Source organism: Panthera pardus, unplaced genomic scaffold, assembly GCF_024362965.1.
Source record: "Panthera pardus isolate Hobbes unplaced genomic scaffold, ASM2436296v1 HiC_scaffold_3, whole genome shotgun sequence".
In the NCBI taxonomy this organism is placed as follows: domain Eukaryota; kingdom Metazoa; phylum Chordata; class Mammalia; order Carnivora; family Felidae; genus Panthera; species Panthera pardus.
Genome location: NW_026526876.1, coordinates 45,939,472 through 45,945,471, shown reverse-complemented (window position 1 = coordinate 45,945,471; position 6,000 = coordinate 45,939,472).

Sequence of the window (6,000 nt, the reverse complement as noted above, 5' to 3'; positions counted from 1 at the left end):
ATTCTTTGTGGAGTGTGGATCTGATGGAATTGAGCCACAATGACATTTGTGACTAGAAGGGAAGATGGAAATGATTCCATTAACCTAGAGTGCTGTAACATATGGTAATCATAGGTGGTAGAATAGCTGTGTTGGACAAGGGTAGAAGTAAGCCATGTGGCACAGACATTATCAATTACCACACATGGTAACCATGCTGACATAATGTATCTTCTCCAGAAAGGAAATGATTTGGGCATATGAAGCCGTTTGTTGCCTTATGAAAGAGTGATCTATAAATGACATATCTGGCACCAGTATAGCACACGTGGTTTTTAGTAATCCTGCATGTTGAGGACTATTAAGATTTGATGAACCTCCATCTACCTAAATAACAGCACAATACATTGCAGTTATTTGCGCAAAGGCAAATCAAAATATGTATGCAAAATAAACTTGGGTCCTTCATGTATAAAATTATTTTTCAAATATCTTTTTAAATTCTCATATAAAATTTTGGAACTTTGTATCTCTGGAAATATATGCCAATAATTTCATGAGTCTTTAATGTATAAAGCCTATGGACATAGGCAAAAGGTCAAGATTAAATCTAAGCTGTTTTGGGAGAAGGAATTTGTTCCCAGTTTTGGCAAAAATACTGAATTTGAAAGAAACATGATAAAAACCATGTTGTAAGAAAATTTAATATATAAATATTCTTTCAGATGAGTGCAGGGTAGATTGAAAAAGAGAAATTGAAGGCTTAAAGATCAGTGGGGCAATGGGAAAGAATGAGAACACAGAAGAGAATGATGTCAGTGGGAATGAAAAGGAACAGAGGAAGCTAAAAGACACTGTACAGGAAAATCTGAAATTCTAAGAAGGCACCTGAAGACACAAATTGGAAAGATCTGACACCCTACCCAGGGAGACTCTCAAGAGGCTATTCTGGATATCTGTTGCTGCATAACAAACTACCTCAAAACTTGGTGGCTAAAACAAAAACCATTTTATAGTATTCCACAGCTCTGTAGGTTGACTGGGCTCGGCTAGGTGGTTCTCACTTGTAGGTCTCATGAGGTTGCAGTCAGATAGCAGTTGGTTGGGGATAAAGTCATCTGAAGGTTCAAATGGGCTAGATGTCCAAGAGGACTCACTCACATTATACTTTTTTCCTTTATATTGGAAAAATTGAGTAAAAAATGACTAATATGTACATTGTTTTCAAGATACTAATTTGACTATGTTTCCAAACTGGAGGTTGAAGCTGGCTGTTAACTGGGTGCTCAGCTGGGCCTATGAATGCCTACACAAAATGTGTCCAACTTGATGGCCTTAGAGTAGTTTGACTTCTTACATGGTGGCTCAGGTTTCCAAGAGGAGTGTTCCAGTGAGTATGACAGAAGGTGCATAGCCTTTTATAATCTCTTGTCATAAGTCAATAGCATCACTTCTGTGGTACACTATTGGTCAAAGCAGTAATAGGCCCATTCAGATTCAAGAGAAAGGGACAAAATACATCCTACCTCCTGATGAGAGGAGTGTCAAAGGATGTTCTAAAACTACCATCCTGACAATTATCTGCCGAAATTTATGACAAAATATAGCAGTTTGAACTTGGAGGCTCAGAAGTGTGAGTGTTTCAACCTTAACTACATGGAGGAATATTAATTAACAAATCTCACAAGAAACTGATGTATAAAAATCAAAATAACATACAAATTTACAATGAGAATATTACTTATATTGAAACCAGACATTTGCATTGATCTGGCTGTTACTAAAGTGACTGGGACCCAATTTATCAACAGGTTGAGAACTGATAGGCAGAGAATCAGATAAGAGTTCACTATGTTTCAAATATTTACTAGCATCAGACTGAGATAGCCTGATGCAGCCATTTCTAAAATAAGGATAAGGTATCAAGACCAATCTAAGAAGGATCCTCAACCTTTTGAATAGAGCTTGAGTATTTATACAGAAGTTTGCTCCATTTTGACCTTCCCTTTTCTACCATACTGTGTTGTTTATTAAGACTTCGGTGGGGGGGGGGGGGGCGCCCAGGTGGCTCAGTCGGTTGAGTGTCCAACTTCAGCTCAGGTCATGATCTCGTGGTCCATGAGTTCGAGCCCCACGTCGGGCTCTGTGCTGACCGCTCAGAGCCTGGAGCCTGTTTCGGATTCTGTGTCTCCCTCTCTCTCTGACCCTCCCCCGTTCATGCTCTATCTCTCTCTGTCTCAAAAATAAATAAATGTTAAAAAAAAAAAAAAGACTTCTCAATGACACATTTTAAGAATATGGCCCCATGCCATATTTTCTCAGTTTAGAGTTACCAACCTTAGCATTATTGACGTTTGGGGCCAAATAATTCTTTATTGGAAAGCTGTAATATATATTTTGGGACGTTTAGCAGCACACTTTGACATTTACCTGCTAAATGCCAATGGCACCTGTCCCAACAGTTGTGATGAGTATCTCCACACTGCCAAATGTCCCCTGGGAGATAAAATCATCCCAAAAAGCATAGGCTCTGGAGTTAGCCTTATTTTGAATTTCTGATAGGCTGTTTCCTAATGGTATTACCTTGAGCAAGCTTTTTTTTTTTTTTTTAATTTTTTTAACGTTTTATTTATTTTTGAGACAGACAGAGACAGAGCATGAACGGGGGAGGGGCAGAGAGAGAGGGAGACACAGAATCGGAAGCAGGCTCCAGGCTCTGAGCCATCAGCCCAGAGCCTGACGCGGGGCTCGAACTCACAGACCGCGAGATCGTGACCTGAGCTGAAGTCGCCCGCTTAACCGACTGAGCCACCCAGGCGCCCCAAGCAAGCTTTAATTTACAATGTGCATTCCTTGTTTTTGGTTGCCTAGCAGCTATAACACTTTCCTAGCAGCATCTCAATCTCTTTGAGGGAGTTACTTCTCCATTTTATGTAGTTTGGATAGGATTCCTGGCCTCCTCTTACACAAGCTAAAGATAATTCTAGTGATTTTCTCACAGATTCTATCACATTCTGGGGTCAGACACTGACCTAAATTAAGTCAACAGAATGCTCTCTCCCCAGACTTTGAATCTTGAGCAAGAAACAAGGATAGAAGAAGAGTGATAGTTCATACACCTCAGTGAGGCTTCTACCATGAGACCGCTCTCATGGTCTTTGCTATGTGGTGCTCTGGAATTAACCAGATCATGCATTTCCAAGCTGGTTTCCTCTGCCTTCCTATCATTTCTGTAAGTTTTTTATGTCGTTCCAATGAATTCTTTTTGGTTTAAATCGCCAGTAAGTTTCCATTATTTACAACTGAAGGATCCTAATAGATGCAACTTATGTGAGGCTAAAAATACCTACCCCGTAACAAAGTTGCTGAATGGGCTATTTTACAATAATACATGTAAAGAACTTAGCATAGTCCCTGGCATGTGGTAATCATACAATAAACGTTAGCTACTATTAGTAAGGGTCTTGAAGATTTTATAGTTTAACTCTGAAAGCAAACTTATTTCTCTAAATTTCAAGTTCTTAGAATACAACTCACTTACACTTGAGTGTACCTCTTATAGAATTAATAATTTGGCAACTGATGTGTAGTGATTATGAGAGTAGATCTTTGAGAAAGATTCTGAAATTAAGTGAAATAGAGAACAAACTGGTGGTTATCAGAGGGGAGGTGGGTAGGGGGATGGGTGAAACAGGTGGGGATTAAGGAATGCACTTATAATGAGCACTGGGTGATATATGAATCACTATATTGAATCAGTACATTGTACGTGTGAAACTAATATAACACTGTACATTAACTATACCAGAATTAAAATAAATGACATGAAATTACAAAAGAGAGAGAGAGAGAGAGAGAAGAAGGGGTGCCTGGGTGGCTCAGTTGGCTAAGCATCCAATTATTGATTTCGCATGATCTCAGGGTTTGCAGGATCAAGCCCTGCATCAAGCTCTGTACTGACAGGCGGAGGCTGCTTGGGATTCTCTCTCTTCCTCTCTCTCTGCCCCTCCCATGCTCCTGTTTTCTCTCTCTCAAAAATAAATAAATTTTAAATAAATAAAAACAAATTTTAAAAAAGAGAAGTTGGGACACCTGGGTGGCTCAGTAGATTAAGCATCTGACTCTTGATTTAGGCTCAGGTCATGCTCTCGCAGTTAGTGAGATCAAGCCCTGTGTTGGACTCCGCACTGACAGCTTGGAGTCTGCTTGGGATTCTCTCTCTCCCTCTTGCACAGCCCCTTCCTCCTCTCAAAATAAATAGACTTAAAAAAAAAAAAAGATAGAGAAGGGAAGTAGAAAAAAGAGAACCAGTTTTGGGAAAAACAGAGTTGGTGTTTTTTTTAATATTTTATTTTTTTAGTAATCTCTACACTCGGTGTGAAGTTCAAACTCACAAGCCTTGAGATCAAGAGTCACATGCTCCAGCAACTGAGCCAGCCTTTTATACATTAAATATACATTAATTATATTTGTCTTATATACATTAAATATTTGATAGGGGTGCCTGTGTGGCTCAGTCAGTTAGGTGTCCAACTTTGTCTCAGGTCATGATCTCATGGCTCGTGAGTTCCAGCCCTTTATTGGGATCTGTGCTGACAGCTCAGAGCCTGGAGCCTGCTTCAGATTCTGTGTTTCCTTCTCTCTCTCTCTGCCCTTCTCCAATTCATGCCCTGTCTCTCTAAAAAATAAATAAACATTAAAAAAATTTTTTTAACTTGATAGAATTATGACACAGTAAATTGAAAATTGACTGCAGTGGGTTTGGAGCATGAATGATTAAACTTAATGTTGATTTGGGATACAAAAAAGGATTAACATGACGATTGCAATAAGCAAATAGGATAATTCTTCCAAGGTTGGAGGGAAAAAACAAATAAATGAATAAAAGATCCCTCTAGCTGCTACTGTAGAAAATAGATTATAGGGGAGGTATGTGAAAGTAGGGAGACTAATTGGGAGGCTATTGCTGTTATCCATGTGAGAAAAGACTTTGGCTTACAGTATGGATAGTAAATGGCAATGGAAGGATTATATTTAAGACATATTTTGTGTATAAGTGAAAGGACTTGCTGTTATGGAATGTGGGATTGAGAATATTAAGGAAATCAAGTATCTTCAATTTTTGGTTGGAACAAAACTGGATGGATGGTGGTACATACTGAAATAAAGGATATACTTCTTTTGGGAGGTGATTTGGGGAGTTAAGTTTGAAATATTTATTACACAAGTAAGTCAAGATGTCGGGTTGATGGTTGGTTATACCAATCTGGAGCTGAGAAGAAAAATCAGGATTGAATATACATATAAGTATCCTTTTCATCAATTTGAAATAATTCCTTATCTGCCGTTTTCTAATCTAACCAACATACTACCCATGGAAAAAAATACTTGTTAAAAATAAATGAATCAAGGGGCACCTGGCTGGCTCAGCCAATGGAGCATGTGACTCTTGATCTCAGGGTCTTGAGTTGGAGCCCTATGTTGGGTATAGAGTGTTTATAAATGCATACATACAAACATTAATAAATATAAACAAATCAAGAAAACCCAAAATTCACAAAGAAAACTGCATTAGCCAAACTACTACTATATTCTACTTACTGTCCTCTATAGAACTTGCCTTTAGAGTTTGGCTGTCATAAGATAGAATACACTGGCATTTTTCATAAAACTGCCTTCTAAGATATCATTTAATGCCCCATAATCAGAAATCCTCTGTCAAATTCAGGACCCAAGGCCACAGCTAACATACAAATAAATTCCAAATGGAAAGTAAAAATTGGAGAATTTAATAATCATGGAGTGAGAGTTTCTAATTAGAACACTCAGAAACAAAATAATGGTAAAAAATGACTATATAAAAATCATATTTCTGGGGTGCTTGGGTGGCTCAGTCGGTTGAGTGTCAGCTCAGGTCATGATCTTGCAGTTCATGGGTTCGAGCCCCGTGTCGGGCTGTGTGCTGACAGCTCGGAGCCTGGAGCCTGCTTCATATTCTGCGTCTCCCTCTCTCCCTGCCTC